General features: G+C 40.4%; 1 pseudogene; it reads left to right on the top strand.

Moving 5' to 3' along the window:
* The window catches only part of LOC113076884 (von Willebrand factor A domain-containing protein 7-like), a 41280-nt pseudogene that overhangs the window by 11880 nt on the left and 8430 nt on the right, over positions 1–20970 (top strand).

Below are 20970 nucleotides of genomic sequence, written 5' to 3'. Positions count from 1 at the left end.
CTGTTGAATGACTCGTCATCAGTTAGTCGATTCCAGAGACAGTCACCCACCCAGCATAAAGGATCTAGAATAACAGTCATGGTAAGATATATATGGTAAAATGCTGTTTAAATACAACTTACTTATTTAAAAACAATAATTAATCAAAATACACTTAATTTTACATCACAGTTAGTATAAAAACAGAGTTTTAAAAACTCATCACTGTTTAAGACAAATAACATGCATTCCCCATATCTGTTCCTCCACAGGCCCAATCACAGAACATTACACAGCCTGGAGTCCCATTGAGTCTCAACTTTACAGTGGCCACTAATACTACAGGTGGCACCTACACTATCAGAGCTCTGAATGACCAGGGCTTCAGTGTGTCTTTCCCTAGCTCTCTGATCCTTGAAACAGGGGGAAGTGCTCAAGGAAGTGTGACACTGACTGCACCCTCCGACACAGAGTCAGGGACGGATGTCAAACTCACTATTGAGGCAGAAGCTCCAGGATCCACTGACCTGAATTATGTCACACTGCAACTCACTGTCTCAACAGCAAATGCTATTTTCAGTGGATGTTACTCGCTTTCTGTGTGCCTTTCTTTCTTATTTTTTATTGTATGTTTCTAAATAACATTTAGCAAAGCAAGCAGTGTATTTTAAAATATTTACTTGTCTTGAACTGTCTTGGGTAAAAGAGCCTTTGTAAATATCTAAGAATCAAGGTTAAGGTTTACTACTGATATTTCACTTTCACTTTCTTTTGTATGTGAACAGGTGCATTTGGGACTAGTTTGTGTGGTTAGTTGTGATTTCATTGTGTAGTATACAGTATACTCTTATCTATACTTTTTTAACATTTATTAAATACAAAGTTCACATAAGGGGCATCAGCATTGTGTAAACTCTATTGGTTTTGCTTTTTACAATAGCTTCCATTCAGTTTCTCATTGGCTCAGAGGGTTCACTGAACTCCTGTCACATGAGTGTTTATAAATTATACGTATTTAGACAGTTTGGGAGGACTGAATGAATAAATTGATGCGTATAATTGTGATTTTTGATCCATCACTAATATTATATATATATATATATATATATATATATATATATATATATATATATAGATATAATTTTTTTTTAAAGCACACCTATATGCTATTAAATAGTTTTAGAAACTATATACAATTTTAAACAATTATTTGTAGATATAGGATACTTCATTCAGTGTGTTCTAGAAGAAATATAGAGAATTAAATTATGTCAGTATCTAAGATTGGTGCTCATTTTGCAACTATATTTGTGCTTTGTATGCAAAAACAATAGCCTATTAAAACTTTTGAATTATTGAAATTATTTATTATAATTATCAGTTTCATAACTCATGAAATAGATTCTTATTTAAGTCATTTAATTTTAAATTAGTCTTGCATGTGATGATTGCATGTCATTATTCATCTAACAGAAGAAAAAAATTAGCTCTGAATTGTGCTGCTTGGAAAAACAAAGTTTGGGAAAAGTGCAACAGGAACCACCATACTGGGGGAAGTGTCTTCCACTCCAATCTGTTAGTTTCATTGAGGAATTTAGGATTATTAAGGGAAGAAAAACATGAAATTATTGACAATCTTTTGAGGGAGAGAATTACACTGACAGATTGTATGGTAAAAAGGCACTTACAGAAATCAGCTTAGAGAGCAGCACATAAAAACATCTGTGCAAAGCAATTCAGAACTACAAGACACAAACATACAGAATTATACATACTCAAATAAATTGGTAGGACTATAACAATATAGATAAAACGAGTCACAAGACTAAAATAAGAATTTTTGTTAACATTTTTATAGAATTGTAATGTTTTGTGTAACAAAGTGCTTTCTGTGTTCATGTTTAAATGAAGTAATAATAATGCAAAAAAAAAAAAAAAATACACTTCAAATCAACATTTAAAACAACAAAAATTATAAACCTTGACAAAAAGTAGTCTTTGAGAATGCCTTAATATACATTTAAATCCACAACCTAATAAAAGTAAACAATTATGTATAAAAACAACAAGGGACTTCACAAGTCTCTCTTTAGAGTCCTGTACAGAAATCTAGTAGTTACACATGAAATTACAAGTTTTTATTTTTTTCCTCTCACCAGGAGGTGCTATTCTGCATTCAAAAATTTGATTTTAAAGACCTAGTCTTTATTTTAATCTGAAATACTGCATTAATTGAAAAATAATTTTAGAAAATTAGATTTTTCTTTTCTATTTTCAGTGGGCCAAATTATTACATAAAAGATCATGGTAAGACAGTTGTATCTAACAATAAACAATCATAATGCCATAAAGCAGTAAATAAAATAAATCATGTTTTCATCATAGAATGAGATATACAAGAAAACATTTTTCACGTAAAATAATTGAAAAAAAAAAATATTCAAGAGATAACGATTTTGGGGTTTTTTTTATAATAAAAAAATGCTTTAAGGATAACACTTGATCACATTAGTGGAGTTAAAAATATAATATCAACAGTATCGACTACAATCACAAAATAAAAAGGCAGCCATTTCTGCAACAAGACCACAACATTGGCAATGTTCTTCATTATCAAGACAATTACAGATACATTAATTAAACCTGTCACTTATATTTTTTAAGTGTTTGTGCTTGTTTTAACTTTGTAGGTCGCATGATCAACATAGCGGATGATGATATACAAATTGCATTCATACTTTATACATACACATTTAGGCTGTAGAGTATGTACTCTTTTAGCGCTCGTTAAGTTAGTACTTATTGAAATTAAGTGCCTAATTAAAGGGTATGCGGTTTCGAACGCATCCCGACTAAATCTTGTTTTGACATCTTGCGTGGTTCTGTGTGATTGTAGGGAAAATAGCCAACGTGAGGGGTTTCCGGTGCTCAGAGCTCAGGCTTCTCTTCCTGCCGGCCGGTCCTCACCCTCCTCGATTCAGGCAGCGCCGTCACCGTGGTCCGGCCAACTGTCTTTCCTCCATGGCTGGAACCCAAAGCCAGACTGCCCATCACCTGAGTCCACAGAGATACTCGAGAAGTACCAGCAAGGCGCGTCACCGTCACGGTGCCCCCTGGCGCCTGGCCGGTGGAAGTCGGGATCGTCAAGGATCTGCCTGTACCGGTCCTCCTCGGCAGGGATTGGCCGGGATTCGACTGCCTCTTCGCTTCCGCGAGCCAGCCTGTCAGCCCCACCGGGAACTGCCCCCCACACCAGACGACCACGAAGCCCCGACGGCGTCCCGTGCTGCTGGCCTCGGACAGTTCCAGAGAGGGTGAGTCTGCACATGCAGAGCGAGCTGGCCCGTGATCAGTTCATTAGAGCTCTTTCTCCAGCAGAGCTGCGCATACATACACAGCTCGCACGCCCACATGCTTTGGCAGAGGCCATAGAGTTGGCAATGGAGAGAGAAATGGCAGTTGAAGCAGCAATGCAAGGGTCGGAAACTGGCCCCTCCCTTCTTTGCTGGGGGTGTGGTCAGCAAGGACATCTGGTTTAGGAATGCCCTATGCTGACTAAGAATTTGGGAAACAGGAAGGGGGCGCAGTAGGTGGGGTGCTGCAGACCCCCAGGCCCACGTCCCGCTTGTCAGCAGAGCAGACAGACTGGCCCAACATGAGTAATGGAACTAAAGAACATGGGGTGGTTGTGGTGGGCAGAACAGCCATATCAGATTTTTGCCATATCCTAATTTGCATTGATGGCATTGAATGCACCGCCCTAGTTGACACAGGGTCTACAGTGACTGTAGTTTGTCCTGATGCGGTGCCAGATGGAACACAGCTGGAAGACAAAGCAGTTCAGCTCCGGACAGTAACGTGAGCTGGCACCAATGAGAGGGAAGGGGCTGTTAACACTGACTGTGGGGGGCATGAACATGCAGCATCCAGTGTGGGTGGCTAATGTGCAGGACAGTTGTATCCTGGGATTGGACTTTTTGATGGATCATGGCTGTCAGTTTGACCCGTCCAAAGCCACGTTGAGTTTTGGCAATGGTCATGTGATGAAAATGAGGCCACCAGGAGCATGTCACACTGATGGACTTGCGGAATGTCACCTAGATGACAAGGATTACCCGTGCTGCACAGTGCCACCCAGTTCATCCCTGCAGGAGCCCCGTTACTATACACATTGCCTGGGCCTGGTTCTGGGAGAGACGGTGAAACAATGGGAGTGCTGCAAGAGATAATGCAGAGAAGCGCCAGCGAGTTTTGCCTGTGATGAAGGGGATCTGGGTCAAACTTCCTTGGTACAACACAATATCGACAAGGGGATGCGTCACCCATACGTGCCCTTAGGACGGCAGGAGGCAGCAGAGCAGGCATTAGTGAAGATGCAGCACGCTGGCATAATAGAACCTTCTGAGAGCCCATGGGCATCCCCAGTAGTCATGGTCCCGAAGAAAGGGGGGGAGTGGCACTTTTGCATTGATTACCAGAGGCTCAATGCAGTGACACGGAAAGACTCATACCCTCTTCCCCATGTGGATGAATACTTGGACCTTGTGGCTGGCTCGCGTTGGTTTTCATCATTGGACTTGAGGTGTGGATACTGGCAGGTGCCGCTGACGCCAGAAGCTCGACCAAAGATGGCTTTCTGCACGGGTAGAGGTCTGTGTCAATTTAAAGTCCTCTCTTTCGGTCTTTGCAATGCACCAGCCACATTTGAATGCTTAATGGAGAGGGTACTGGAAGGCATTCCACACCAGCAGTGTCTGGTATTTTTGGATTATATACTGGCACATGGAAGCTCGTTCCAATCAGCTATCACAGCCTTGAGGGAAGTTATGGAGAAGATCAGATGGGCGGGTCTGAAGTTACATCCTAATAAATGCAGACTGTTGGGCAGAGAGGTGACCTTCTTAGGGCATCGGATAGGCAGTGAAGGGATCGGCACTGCGGAGGACAAAGTGAGTGGCGTACAGGAGTGGACTGTTCCAGTGAACCAAAGGGAGTTAAAACGTTTCCTGGGCTTGGCATCCTATTGCAGGAAATTTGTGCAGGGTTTTTCCTGTATTGATGCTCCTTTATATAAGCTCTTAAAGAAGGATCAGTGCTTTGTCTGGGCAGAGGGCTGTCAAAATGCTTTCAGTACTCTGAAACAAGCCCTGGTGCGTGCACCCATCCTGGCACCTCCTGACCCCCAACTGCCCTTCGTGATGGACACGGACTCAAGTGGGGATGGAATAGGAGCAGTCTTATCCCAGGCGTGGCCAGATGGAGAGAGAGTAGTGGCCTATTTCAGCAAGATGCTCAGCAAAGCTGAAAAGAGATATTGTGTCACACGGCGAGAGCTGTTGGCTGCCATCTCTGCCATTAGGCATTTTAAGTACTACCTGTGTGGTATGCATTTCACCATACACTCTGACCATGCCTCCTTGCAGTGGCTGATGATGTTCAAGGAACCAGAGGGCCAGGTGGCTCGTTGGCTGGAGGAACTGCAGAGTTATGAGTTCACTGAGACACATCGTGCTGAGGAACGCCATGGCAATGCTGACGCTCTTTTGAGACGGCCATGTCATTTGGAGGAATGCAAGTATTGTGAGCGTAGAAAAGCCAGAGAGCTGGAGCTTAGCCAGAAGGTGGATGGAAGCAGTGGGGCCGAACTGGTCTGCCGGGAGCTACATGATGTGGATGTCACTCAATGGATGGAGAATCAGAGGCGAGACCCAGACCTGCAGCCGGTGATGGTGTGGGTAGAGACACAGCAGCGGCCACCATGGGAGCAGGTAGCGGCCCTCTCCTCATTCACCAAAGGGATTGTGGTCCAAGTTGAGGGGAATCTCCAGTGGGCATGGGTGGTGCCAGCAACAGGGGAAAAGAGATGGCAAGTCGTGGTGCCTCGGGACATGCAAGAAGCAGTGTTAAAAGCCATGCATGGCTCTGCTGGATCAGGCCATTTTGGGGTGACAAAGACACTTCAACGCCTGCGTCAGGCTGTCTACTGGGGACGACTGAGGTGGGATGTGGAGGACTTCTGTAGGCGCTGTGATCTTTGTACAGCACGGAAAGGGCCTCAGGGTCAGTCTAGGGCCCAGCTACAGCAGTTTCCAGTGGGGGAGCCGATGCAGCGGGTGGGGGTGGACATCATGGGGCCATTTCCTCGCACCAAGAGGGGGAATTGCTTTGTTTTGACCGCTATGGATTACTTTACAAAATGGCCTGAGGCCTTTGCGCTGCCTGACCAGGAATCTGAGACTGTTGCCAACGCCTTGGTAGAGGGCATGTTCAGTAGGTTTGAGGCTTCGCAGAGCATCCATAGTGATCAAGGCAGAAACTTTGAGTCCAAGGTTTTCTCTTCCATGTGTGAGAATTTGGGGATCAACAAGACCCGCACCACCCCACTCCACCCCCAAAGCGACGGGCTTGTGGAACGATTCAACAGAACGTTAGCTGAACAGTTGTCCATCTTAACATCCACTCATCAACACGTTTGGGACACCCATCTGCCGCTGGCCTTAATGGCATGTCGCTTTGCTGTTCAGGACTCTACCTCATTCACACCAGCCCTGCTCATGTTGGGGAGGGAGATTAGGACCCCTGCAGAGTTGGCCTTTGGTCGGCCCCTGGATGCTCCACCTGTTCATGCTGGACCTAAATATGCTAGACAGCTCCAGGACCGCTTGGGCTCTGCCCATGCATATGCCAGGCGGCAGCTAGTTACTGCAAGTATGCGGCAAAAGAGGGCTTATGACTTGCATGCCCGGGGTCGTGACTTTGGGGTGGGGGAGCTAGTTTGGGTTTACAACCCAGTTAGGAAAAAAGGGAGGTGCCCGAAGCTGGACAGCCACTGGGTGGGACCGTGCTCAGTATTGGAAAAGCTGGGGGAGGTTATGTATCGTGTATAGTTGCCTCCTAGGGGGCTCAAAGTGGTACTGCATCGAGATAGGTTGGCTCCTTACCGGGGCACTGCAACACTGCAGGGAATCACAGTACTTCTGTCACAAAATGCTGGGACTCCACAGGGGTCAGAGGGGGTTATTGGCTCAGCTGATATGGCTAGTAGCGGCCAACAGGTGACATCGCTGTCCAACGCCCCTCAGGGTGATTGTTTACAGGGCTCAGAGGAATCATTACCGGAAAGCCAAGCAAACACAGTCCCAAGGAGACAGAGGAGACCCCCAGTCAGATTTAGAGACTTTGTCCTCGGTGTCGAGGACTTCAGTAAGAGGGGGGTAGTGTAGCATGTTCAAAATGTTGTTGTGTTGTAGATAACAATGTGCTTTATGTTAATGTTGCACTTTATTCATTTTTGTGTTGCGAACTGTTATTGGATGTTCGAGTTGGATCTGACAAGAGGCTCTGCCCCTGTGTGTGTGTAAGGGGAAACGAAGAGAAAGGAGGGGTAGAAGAGTGCCTCGCTGGTTCAAGTCCAGTTCTCTTGGAAGTTGGGGTGTGTACGGCGTGGGCTGTGGTCGACAACAGCCCAAATAAACACCCCTTGTTCATTTAATAAACAAAAAATAAACTATCTTTAACCTATGGCTACATTTTTATATATAAATATAAACAAAAAGATGTGAAAGAGCCCAATTCAGTACTCAAGATGTTCTGGTGTTCAGGGCTCACGCAGAGAAAGGCGTCTCAAAGCGATTGAACACCGAATTTGCTTATTTTTGTACTTGTGCCGACAAATACATACAAAATATGTCAAAATATCCACCTTGGAAATTATGCTCGAAAAAATTGTCAGTTATTTCTTAAGGGAAAGTAAACAGTTGAGGAAAAAAATGGGATGTGTAATATATTGGATGCGTTCATCGTCTCTTAAAGTGACCGCGGCTAATTTAGCTACTAGCTGCTGTAATGTTAATCCAAGAAAATGAAAATGAAAATCACTCACTGCTCTTTAAAACAAAAATTATTCGGACACCAGATATAATTTTTTATATATATATAGCAAAACTGTAATAATGTGAGAAATGTTGAAGGTTACTGAATAAATGTAGGTTTGATTGTATAGTTCATTTTTACGTTGAAGACTATCCAGTGCTATTTTACATTAAATTATTTGGTTTCTGTACCTTGACACCTACAAACTTAAAAAAAAAACTTAAACATTGTGTAAATAGCACATATAAATAAATATAGATGAACATACTAATTAAACGGGGCCCCGCTGACCCCAGCTACGGCCCTGCTCACACCTGTTTCACACATACTCCATCTGCAGTGCGTATGCAGTCCGTGTGCGTTACGTATTTGGTGCAGCACGGACTTGATGTGCTTTCACACAGGACGCGTTTGCAGTCCGCTACTCGGTATGTAAACGATCGCTGCACTGCTGCAGACGCAACGCTCCTGGAACGCAACTGCAATCTGTTACCATGGGTGCGTAAAAAAAAAATATGCAAACGCATACACACTGCAGACGGAGTATGTGTGAAACAAGCGTGAGGTTGTTTGCAGCTTGTGCAATGTGGAATAAGTTTACAGCTTTTTTAAGCACTTTGTGATGCATTTTGGAAACAGTGCCCCACCTAGCTTGATAAACCCCTTCTCAAAGACTTACTGTTTGTCAATTTAATTTGGATAACATACATATTTTGAATGCCTTCGGCAGAATTCGAATGAGCCGTTTTAATCTAAATTAATCTAAATTAATTTCAAGATCACAGTGAGATTAATCTAGATTAAAAAACTTTAATCTATGCCCACCACTAATATATATATATACAGTATTGTTCAAAATAATAGCAGTACAATGTGACTAACCAGAATAATCAAGGTTTTTCGTATATTTTTTTATTGCTACGTGGCAAACAAGTTACCAGTAGGTTCAGTAGATTCTCAGAAAACAAATGAGACCCAGCATTCATGATATGCACGCTCTTAAGGCTGTGCAATTGGGCAATTAGTTGAATTAGTTGAAAGGGGTGTGTTCAAAAAAATAGCAGTGTGGCATTCAATCACTGAGGTCATCAATTTTGTGAAGAAACAGGTGTGAATCAGGTGGCCCCTATTTAAGGATGAAGCCAACACTTGTTGAACATGCATTTGAAAGCTGAGGAAAATGGGTCGTTCAAGACATTGTTCAGAAGAACAGCGTACTTTGATTAAAAAGTTGATTAGAGAGGGGAAAACCTATAAAGAGGTGCAAAAAATGATAGGCTGTTCAGCTAAAATGATCTCCAATGCCTTAAAATGGAGAGCAAAACCAGAGAGACGTGGAAGAAAACGGAAGACAACCATCAAAATGGATAGAAGAATAACCAGAATGGCAAAGGCTCAGCCAATGATCACCTCCAGGATGATCAAAGACAGTCTGGAGTTACCTGTAAGTACTGTGACAGTTAGAAGACGTCTGTGTGAAGCTAATCTATTTTCAAGAATCCCCCGCAAAGTCCCTCTGTTAAAAAAAAGGCATGTGCAGAAGAGGTTACAATTTGCCAAAGAACACATCAACTGGCCTAAAGAGAAATGGAGGAACATTTTGTGGACTGATGAGAGTAAAATTGTTCTTTTTGGGTCCAAGGGCCACAGGCAGTTTGTGAGACGACCCCCAAACTCTGAATTCAAGCCACAGTACACAGTGAAGACAGTGAAGCATGGAGGTGCAAGCATCATGATATGGGCATGTTTCTCCTACTATGGTGTTGGGCCTATTTATCGCATACCAGGGATCATGGATCAGTTTGCATATGTTAAAATACTTGAAGAGGTCATGTTGCCCTATGCTGAAGAGGACATGCCCTTGAAATGGTTGTTTCAACAAGACAATGACCCAAAACACACTAGTAAACGGGCAAAGTCTTGGTTCCAAACCAACAAAATTAATGTTATGGAGTGGCCAGCCCAATCTCCAGACCTTAATCCAATTGAGAACTTGTGGGGTGATATCAAAAATGCTGTTTCTGAAGCAAAACCAAGAAATGTGAATGAATTGTGGAATGTTGTTAAAGAATCATGGAGTGGAATAACAGCTGAGAGGTGCCACAAGTTGGTTGACTCCATGCCACACAGATGTCAAGCAGTTTTAAAAAACTGTGGTCATACAACTAAATATTAGTTTAGTGATTCACAGGATTGCTAAATCCCAGAAAAAAAAATGTTTGTACAAAATAGTTTTGAGTTTGTACAGTCAAAGGTAGACACTGCTATTTTTTTGAACGCACCCCTTTCAACTAATTGCCCAATTGCACAGCCTTAAGAGCATGCATATCATGAATGCTGGGTCTTGTTTGTTTTCTGACAATCTACTGAACCTACTGGTAACTTGTTTGCCATGTAGCAATAAAAAATATACTAAAAACCTTGATTATTCTGGTTAGTCACATTGTACTGCTATTATTTTGAACAATACTGTATAGTGCACACTTTGGATGGGTTAAATGCAGAGCACGAATTCTGAGTATGGGTCACCATACTTGGCTGAATGTCACATCACTTAAACACAAACGTACACGCAAACAAAAACACTTAATCCCCCATAAACACTCAACACAAACACTAGCATACACACACACTGCAGTTAAATATTCAAACTTTTACATTGTCTAATACAAACCTTTTACAAATAAAAATGTTTACCATCACACTGTGTATCTCTACAAGGTGATGAAAAGGAGTATGATTAAACAATGATTAAATTTTTGTTTTAACAAATAAGTTACATTTTGTAGATTAAAGATATTTGTAATGAGAAACTAAAAAACTTTAGTTTGATTACAGAATTTTACACTCGCTATGACATTTTATTTTCAATACCTCTAATAATTTCCTTAAGTTAATTTCATGCTCAAAATCACACATTGTAAACTAAACTTCAACACACATTTTCAAATTACAATAATATCCTAACACATTACCCCACATCTACCAAAACACTGCAAACATTTCTCAAAACCAAAGTATTATTTCAAAACACTCTTTCAACAGGAACATTTAGTCAATCATAGCACAATATCATAAAAACACTAACATCAAATGGAATTAGAAAAACTGCATTATTTTATGTGTCAGGTCTGACCTTATACAATAGACAGTACAGTATGTTGCATAATACATGCATTTTGTTGATTTTGATGCAGAAATTCAATACAAAAACTATACGAATGACCCATCTCAGAGTAGTTTTATAGGATGAACGGGGAACCAAGACAGAGACAGAATTGCTGCAGTAAAGCCTTTATTTGCAACAAGACGTTAAAAAACTAAAAAAGACAGCAAGAAAACAACAACAAAATATGTACAACATAACTGTTATTTATTATGTGAAAATCCAAAATATACAGAACAGAAAAAGCCACAGAATAATAATAAATTGAAAAAAAAAATGTTATCTAATCTACCTGGTCTTCTGCGTTTGGTATATCACACCTGATATTTTCTCTGGCAAGGCATCTTGGGAAGTTTCTTTTGGTATGGCTTTTCCTTCCTGGTATTGTTCAGCTGTGATGTCTTGGCATGCAGCATCCATTGCATACTGGAGGGACATCTGGAGGGATGATGGTGAAAAACCTTCCATCTCCAGGCTCAGTAAAATTCCTCAACGGGGTTGAGGAAAGGGGAGTAAAGGGCAAGGAAAATAAACATCATTCTCAAAAGGGTGTCAAACCAGGCTTTGAGTGCTCTGGGAATGCCATATTGTTCCATGTGATAACATATATTTGCATGTGGTCTCCTACCTGTCCCCTTTCTCTGGCACCTGTCTTTGTTACAGATCTTCTAAAATCTCACATTTATGCAGGAGTGCACTTTTCCACATAAGATCAGCCCAAAGAGGCCCTCTTTTACTGTATATCATACAGTCATGTGACTGAAAGAACCTCAACACCCGAGTGTTTTTCCTAGATGGGAATCAGCTGTATTTTATATATCTGCATAACTTCAATCAGCTGGTTCTCATTAGCAGTGTAATAAAATAAAATACAGGGCACATATTAATGCTTCAATTACAGCTTTTCACCATCGATTTGGTACATTTCTCTAAACTCAGGTAACTGCTCTCAAACACAGTGATCTGTACACTTTTTAATTGTCCTAAACCGATAGTAAATTCTCCTTCATTTCATACAAATTACTAATCAAAAGCATAATTTTCTCAAAACACTGTGCACAAAATTCCCTAATGTTATCACAGCAGTTCATACAGCCAACCAAATCTTTAATATATCAGGAAAAACATCTGCAGCTTTTTCATTGGTCTTCACAAAATCCAAGGATTTTTGTACCATTTTCAAAACACAACAAACAAAACTCGATTTGTAAAATAGTCAGTTGCACACCTTTTGTCCTCAGTTGACCCCAAATTGATATCTGATGAGTTAAAAAAGAAAGGTGTATGAGTGAGAGGTTGTGGACAGGGTATAGGGAGAAGAAGAGGAGGAGGAGAAAGAGCAAGAAGAGCTGAAGATGTAGGAGAAGGAGCAAGAAGAGCTGAGGGGGTAAGAGCAAGAGAAAGAAGAGCTGAGGAGGTAGAAGTGGGTCAGTCTTGACATAATAACACGCGACTCAACAGGAAGCCAGTTAAGATCAATAAATTGTGACCTACCTATATGAGACCTATGGCCCATGTTTAGAATAACTCTTATTAATTTATTTTGTGCTGCTTTCAGCCTCTCTTTAAGTCGTTTTGTTAGGCCTTCAAACCAGGAAGTGCATGCATTTTCAAACTGGTTTAAAATTAAAGCGTTAGCTAAAATTATCATTGTTGACCTATCTAAAAATGAAGTATTTCTGGCTAAAAACTTTATAAACCCAGTGACTTTACTCAGAACCTTATTGGCCATCTTTCTGACATCCAAGTTGTTTTCTAGGATGCAACCCAGATATTTTAATGACGTTTTTATACTGACCTCAACATTATTCAAAATAACCCGACATTTCGAGCATCTATTTAATTTATATTTTGAGCCAAACAAAATGGCCTCAGTCTTTTCAAAATGTAGAGACAGCATATTATCAATCAGCCAGTTGTTAACAGAAGATAGGCTAACTCAGAGCTCAGGTTACTCTCTAGAGTGGATTGTTGTTTATGAGACATTAAAAGTGCAGAGTCTGCGTAAAGAAATAATTCACATGAACAGGAGTCTGCCATATCATTAATATATGTTTAAAATAAGGACGGTCCAAGAATACTTCCTTGTGGAACTCCACATTCAACTATACAAAGGGTCTGACAGTACTGACCCCTAAGACCACTAATTGTTCCCTCCCTGATAGGTAAGATCTAAACCATCTACAGGTGGAGCTGTCTGCCCCTAAGGTCTCAAGTTTGGCAATCTGTCTGTCATGGTTCACCGTATCAAATGCCTTTTGAATATCCAATAACACTATTCCGCATAGATTTCCATTATCTATTTCCCTGTGTATGATGTCAGATAAATAGAGTAGCATGATTCGGTAGAATGTGACTTCCTGAATCCGGATTGGAATTTAAACATGAAGTTGTTTTTATTCATGTATTCATTAAATTGCTCATTGACCAACCTTTAAAATATTTTTGATACTGTGCATAAAATAGAGACTGGTCTGTAGTTACCAGGATCGTGGCTATTTCCCTTTTTAAAAAGGGGGACTACCTTGGCCCTCTTGAGATCATTCGGGAAAACACCAGTTTCAACAGACAGGTCCAAAATATTTGAGATATATGGGGCTATTTGGGCAGCAGTATCTCGTAAAACCGAGGAGATAACCCATCTAACCCAGGGCCCTTAGAGCAGTCTAACTGTAATAGCTTTTTTTCCATCTCCCCCTACCTCAACCTTCCGTAAGGAAAATGAGTTTGGCAATGCTCCAAATTTATTGTAGAATGATTTCACGCTATAAATATTAAAAAATACATAGGAATTTTCTTGGTTTTCTGCTTGTACATCTGCCAGTCTGGCTAAGAAGGATGCAGATGTGTGTCGATACTGCTTGGAAAAGGGCCACTGGAAGAAAGACTGTCCTGTTTTAAAGGGGAAAAGTCAGAGAAATGGTACTGATGTTGTTAGCAGGGTCGCACTTGCTGTATCTGAGTCAGGTATACCTTCTAAAGTTTTTGTGGCTGGGACTGTGGCTAAACATGAAGTAGGTTGTGACTTCATCTCCGCTATCAGGCCTGAGATCTGCTGGGTCTAGTAAGAGCAATGGTAGTGCTGACTCAGTTGAAATGGGTGGAAGTGGCTACTCTCCTTTTGTTACAGATGGTTAAGTTTCACTGGTGGGTAGTTTCATCCAGGTGCCAGTTAACCTTTTGGGGGCATTGTGTGATTAAGTGTGTGTTTGCATGTATGTTTGTGTTTTTGTACATTTTAGTACTTTTGTTGAGACTTGCAAAATCTATGGGTGAATAAAGAAATAACAAATATAACAAAGAATATAAAATGGATATAACATTTTTTAAATATGAATAGTAAAGATTATTTTAACATCAAATAAATATAGATTACAGTTATATTTACATCATCACGGATAGATCCGAAACATGTACAAACAGTACATGTGCAAACTAGTACTACTGTTATTTAAACAAAACGTAACATACCAATAGTTTATTTGAACTCTGTGAAAACATCTGTTTAAACAGATCAACATTGTTCTCTCCCAAAATAATGTAAGGGGAATTTATATTTTTATTGATTTATTTTCAGTTTATTAATATGATAAGAATCTTTTCATATTGCCATCAGATTATATGTAGAGCTGTAATCAAGTTCAGCTTTGTCCAGTCCAAGATAAGTCCAAGACCAGGACTAGTCAAGACCGAGTCCAAATAAGAGAAAAAAAGGATGCTCTTCAAGACCACATACTTAACCACTGATAATGTATGTGATGCAAGAGACTGCACATCTCCTATTCTAAGAAATTAATTTGACATTATTATTTGTAATGATCAAAAAGCATGTGTAAAGTAACAACTCTGTAGGACAGGGGTCTCCAAACTACATCCTGGTGGGCCAATGCCATGCAGAGTTTAGCTCCAACTGGCCTTAACACAACTATATGGAGAGAGAGAGTGAGTTTCTAGCTGTTGACAGTATTTTCTGAATTATTTAGCAGTCAAAGGAGACATCCAAAATCCCTTTTGAATTTAATGTGTCAACAAAATGGTTGTGGATGACTTGTAAATGATTGCATTTTCAAATTGTGAATTTTTCCACAGCGCCTATTCTTGTGGACAGTCATGGTTTCACTGGCTGTAATGGCTGTATTTCTCCTCTGTGGGACCCTCTTTCAACTGATTTTTTTTTTTTTAATAAAATAAAAAAACAGGGGGTTCTGCAGCACCCTTAGCACCCCTGCTTCCCACGCCTATGTAGGACCAGTTCAAAAGAACCTACTGAAGGCATTAATAATGATGAGATGAGTTTAGATCACGGCTTCCTTCACCTCTGTGCTGCTGAAATGGCCATCGCTGCTACTATGGAAGTGCTGGAAGACATTCGACTTGCAACAAACGACCAAGCCTTTCTTTGATATGAGATCTTCCTTTTACACCACACATTTTGGACTCTTGTGTATTGAAACAAATGGTTAACCTTTTGTAAAATTACATGGTCTTGTGTGATTCCACAAATTCCTGATCACTAAAACTAACAATTAATTATATATGATGTAGTATTGTAAATTTATTTGGTTGCAGTTTGGAAAAATCATTAAAAAAAATGCCTAAAGTTGCGAAATTTGAAAAAGAACATTAAAGCCAGCCTGAGAAATTATAATAATTTTGAGGTCCTGTGATCTTGTTTTTCTTTGTCTAATGGCTCTCCAGTTGGCACAAGCAGAAGTTAAAATTAAAAATTAAAAAGCACCATTCAGACAATGATTAAAAGTACCTAGTCAACAGTAAATGCCTGCAAATCACTTCTACATAACTGCAGCTAAAGTGTTGTAGCATTTGGACCAATCAGACACACAACTATTTGTTAACCAGCAACCACTCTGGGGTGGCACAAAAATCTTTATTATTTCAATATAAAAATGTGTTTTACTATAAAGTACTAGACTATTTTAGTGCCTAAAATACAACTGAATACAATTAATTTATACTTAATTGTAATTTAGATATTTGTGAATTAATATATCAAGTACTACTGAATGTATGTGACCATTTTTGTATTATTCCTCACCTCTAGATGTTTTAACAAAGGGGATCACTATAGCTTTATTGCTCAGTCAGCTGGGTTCTGGTTTTCAAAATCCCCAAAAGCTTGTTCTCACATGTATTCATTGATGAGACAAGCAGATGTTAAAAAGCCCTGAAGTCAACAGCACATAAATACCAAAATGTAAAATGAGCATTTAAATGGTTTCATTTTAATTTGTACTTTTAAAATGAATGAATATGCATATTTTTTTGTATAATTGCACTGTGCTCGCATTAATTTCCAAAAAATAAAAATAAAATAAAATAAAATAAAATACTGGAATTGCATAATATATTTTAGTACATGTATTTTAGAGACATTCGGAAATGTAATGTATATACAGTATTGTTCAAAATAATAGCAGTACAATGTGACTAACCAGAATAATCAAGGTTTTTAGTATATTTTTTATTGCTACGTGGCAAACAAGTTACCAGTAGGTTCAGTAGATTGTCAGAAAACAAACAAGACCCAGCATTCATGATATGCACGCTCTTAAGGCTGTGCAATTGGGCAATTAGTTGAAAGGGGTGTGTTCAAAAAAATAGCAGTGTCTACCTTTGACTGTACAAACTCAAAACTATTTTGGACAAACATTTTTTTTTTTTCTGGGATTTAGCAATCCTGTGAATCACTAAACTAATATTTAGTTCTATGACCACAGTTTTTTAAAACTGCTTGACATCTGTGTGGCATGGAGAGTCAACCAACTTGTGGCACCTCTCAGCTGTTCCACTCCATGATTCTTTAACAACATTCCACAATTCATTCACATTTCTTGGTTTTGCTTCAGAAACAGCATTTTTGATATCACCCCACAAGTTCTCAATTGGATTAAGGTCTGGAGATTGGGCTGGCCACTCCATAACATTAATTTTGTTGGTTTGGAACCAAGACTTTGCCCGTTTACTAGTGTGTTTTGGGTCATTGTCTTGTTGAAACAACCATTTCAAGGGCATGTCCTCTTCAGCATAGGGCAACATGACCTCTTCAAGTATTTTAACATATGCAAACTGATCCATGATCCCTGGTATGCGATAAATAGGCCCAACACCATAGTAGGAGAAACATGCCCATATCATGATGCTTGCACCTCCATGCTTCACTGTCTTCACTGTGTACTGTGGCTTGAATTCAGAGTTTGGGGGTCGTCTCACAAACTGCCTGTGGCCCTTGGACCCAAAAAGAACAATTTTACTCTCATCAGTCCACAAAATGTTCCTCCATTTCTCTTTAGGCCAGTTGATGTGTTCTTTGGCAAATTGTAACCTCTTCTGCACATGCCTTTTTTTTTACCGGGGGACTTTGCGGGGGATTCTTGAAAATAGATTAGCTTCACACAGACGTCTTCTAACTGTCACAGTACTTACAGGTAACTCCAGACTGTCTGATCATCCTGGAGGTGATCATTGGCTGAGCCTTTGCCATTCTGGTTATTCTTCTATCCATTTTGATGGTTGTCTTCCGTTTTCTTCCACGTCTCTCTGGTTTTGCTCTCCATTTTAAGGCATTGGAGATCATTTTAGCTGAACAGCCTATCATTTTTTGCACCTCTTTATAGGTTTTCCCCTCTCTAATCAACTTTTTAATCAAAGTACGCTGTTCTTCTGAACAATGTCTTGAACGACCCATTTTCCTCAGCTTTCAAATGCATGTTCAACAAGTGTTGGCTTCATCCCTAAATAGGGGCCACCTGATTCACACCTGTTTCTTCACAAAATTGATGACCTCAGTGATTGAATGCCACACTGCTATTTTTTTGAACACACCCCTTTCAACTAATTCAACTAATTGCCCAATTGCACAGCCTTAAGAGCGTGCATATCATGAATGCTGGGTCTCATTTGTTTTCTGAGAATCTACTGAACCTACTGGTAACTTGTTTGCCACGTAGCAATAAAAAAATATACGAAAAACCTTGATTATTCTGGTTAGTCACATTGTACTGCTATTATTTTGAACAATACTGTATGCATGCACAGTTTGCAGCTTTAATCACGTTTTTGGTCATTTAATGACTTAATTGATGACAGAATTACGCTCAGTTTCTGTATGCTCAGTTTCATGTGCGCTTATTTATGATGACTTGATCATAGCATGAGACGCATATTTGAGTAAAGTTGAAGAGTGTGTGCTATGAGCACAGTAAAATCATTAACAGGACAGGAAAGTGTGTTTAACTGACATACAGCCTGAACAACATCTCATCAGACCACAGTTTCCCACGCTCATTTGACTCACGCCTGGCACTGGGGCAAAGCTGTTTCATGTGGATGCAAAGAATTATGTCGGTTCTGATCAGATGGTATCAGGCACTAGGTATGACTACCAGAAGCGCTTGGACACCAGCTGGATCTAAGCTTTTTCTGAGTTGGGGGAATCGTGTACCAGATGCAACACCCATTGTGAAAAATCAGCTGAAGTAGTAGAGTAGGTGACGATTCGTACAATCGGGATAATGCATCCGCTTTACAGTTCTTGGACCCTGGTCGGTAGGTGACTTTAAAGTCGAAGTGTGAAAAGAATAGTGACCATTGGGCTTGCCTTGGGTTAACTCTTTTAGCCAAGCGAATATACTCCAGGTTGCGTTAATCAGGAATACCAGCAAAGAAACTTAGCGCCCACTAGCCTTGTCTCCATTCCTCAAAGGCTGCCTTAATAGCCAGCAACTCTCAACATCACCCGCGTCATAGTTTTTTTTCGGCTGCATTCAGTTTGCATGAATAATAGGCACAGGGGAATAGATTAGGATGATTGCTCTGACATTGTAACAAGATGGCTCCGATGTGTTGGATGCATCAACCTCTACAGTGAATTCGAGATTGAGATCTGCATGATGAAGGATGGGTGCTGTGGTAAAGCAATCCTTGAGTTGTTGGAAAGCATTCGGAGCTGATGGTGACCAGTCTAGGCATTGTCTCCCTACCCTGAGCAGTGAAGTAAGCGGAGCCTCTATGATGCTGAAATTTAGTATAAAATGCCTGTAGTAATTAGCAAAATCCAGGAAACGTTGCAATTCCTTTACAGCCTTTGGTTGTGGCCAGTTTACTACAGACTGAACCTTGTTATCGTCCATGGCAACCCCTTCAGCGCTGATTATGTAGCACAGGTAGGATACTTGTGTTTGATGGAACTCACATTTTTCCCTTTTTGCATACAGCTGGTAATTCATTAGACGTCGCAGGACTGCTCAAACGTGTTGAACGTGCATTTCCAGGGAATCAGAGTAGATGAGTATGTCATCAATGTAAACAATGACCCAGCGATTGAGCATATCACGGAACACCTCGTTGATGCAGGCCTGGAAGACAGACGGACTGTTGGAAAGCCCGAACAGCATAACCCAGTATTCGTAGTGCCCGGATGTGGTTGAGAAGTCTTCCACTCATTTCCCTCTTGGATACAGATAAGATTGTAGGCCCTGCGTAGATCGAGCTTGGTGAAATACTTGACTGTGACATCATTCAGACTTTGGTCATCAATGCAGGGCCGCAGGCCTCAATCTTTCTTTTTCACAAAGAAAAATCCTGCTGACGTTAGAGAGGTGGATGGTCTAATGACCCCTTTAGCCAATTCCTCTTTGATGTATGCCTCAGACTCTGGTTGTAATAGGGGAAACACTCTACCTTTCGTAGGCGTCAGTCCGGGAAGCAGGTGTCTAGCGCAGTCACTGGATTGATGTGGTGGGAGTTGAGAAGCCTTTGACTTGCTAAATGGCTCTGTGAGATCTTGGTATTCAACAGGGAGATTTGATATGGTCAACTCTTCCGAATGTGAGAAAGGAATGGAGTTTCAGGGTTGGAAGTGCAGGCATTCCTTTGACAGGGTTCTAAATTTGATCAGACCTGTGCCCAGAGGGCATCCATCTAGCACTGCCACCACCAGTCAGGATTCACATGGAAGAGGAAGGTTACGAGTGTTGGCAAAACAAATCAATAAAATTTCCTGCTATGCCACAGTCTAATTATGGCCTTGTCTCAACCGTAACTTCATTAGTGGTCATGGAAAAAGGTACTTCAAGAGTATATGGGTTAGAACTCACCGTGGTGGTATCTTTGGGGGCCGGTCTAGTAGGGCAGTTGGCTTTCAGATGACCTGGCAACCCGGAGTAAAGGCATAGATGGTTCCTTATCCTGTGCTCTCTTTCCTCCGACAATAGACAAGTACCTCCAAGGTTCAGGGTCTGGCATGGCTGCAGAGATGGGTGATAGTGCATGTGACTGTTGTGAGGAGCATCGTAGGTTGTCGAGGTGGATTGAGAAATTGATGAACTATTCCAGTGTCTTTCCCTCGTCGCAGAAGGCCAGTTCTGACTGTAATTCAGCTGATAAGCCCTTGCGGTAAAGCTGCTTCAGGAATGGAAGGTGACTAATATATTTAATTTTATTAAGTAAAATCATTATTTTCATACATTTGTGTTAACACTGTGTTGTTTGCTACTACAATAGTATCCTTTAAAAAATTTACTTTTGAGAATACTTAAAAAAGTAAGGCAACTTGATGCTGTAAGACTTTTAAGTTTTATGAACAATAGATTTGTATATGCTCAATAAAGATACTTTGTTGAGTCAATGTAAATTAGCTTTTTCATGCAATGCTGATTTTCTTATTTTGCTAATACAAAAAATATTGTCACAGCAGCGGAAACAGCAATTGCTGTTGTTGAAGTAATTCATTTTTTTTCTGTTTCCTGGAACAAATCATTTAAGTTTAAAAAGTAACCACATTATATAATGTATGTTTGTTTACAAATGATGACCTTAAAAGGTTCAATTACTCTAATAAGCAGACAACATTGTCTTTGTTTGTAATACAACTTACAAAACTAAGGTATCCAGAAAAAGAGCATAAGTGGTTAAACATACTCTAGACCAGGCAC

Source organism: Carassius auratus, chromosome 1, assembly GCF_003368295.1.
Source record: "Carassius auratus strain Wakin chromosome 1, ASM336829v1, whole genome shotgun sequence".
Taxonomy (NCBI): Eukaryota; Metazoa; Chordata; class Actinopteri; order Cypriniformes; family Cyprinidae; genus Carassius; species Carassius auratus.
The sequence above is the reverse complement of the archived record's forward strand: the minus strand, read 5'-3'. Positions and strand labels throughout refer to the sequence as shown.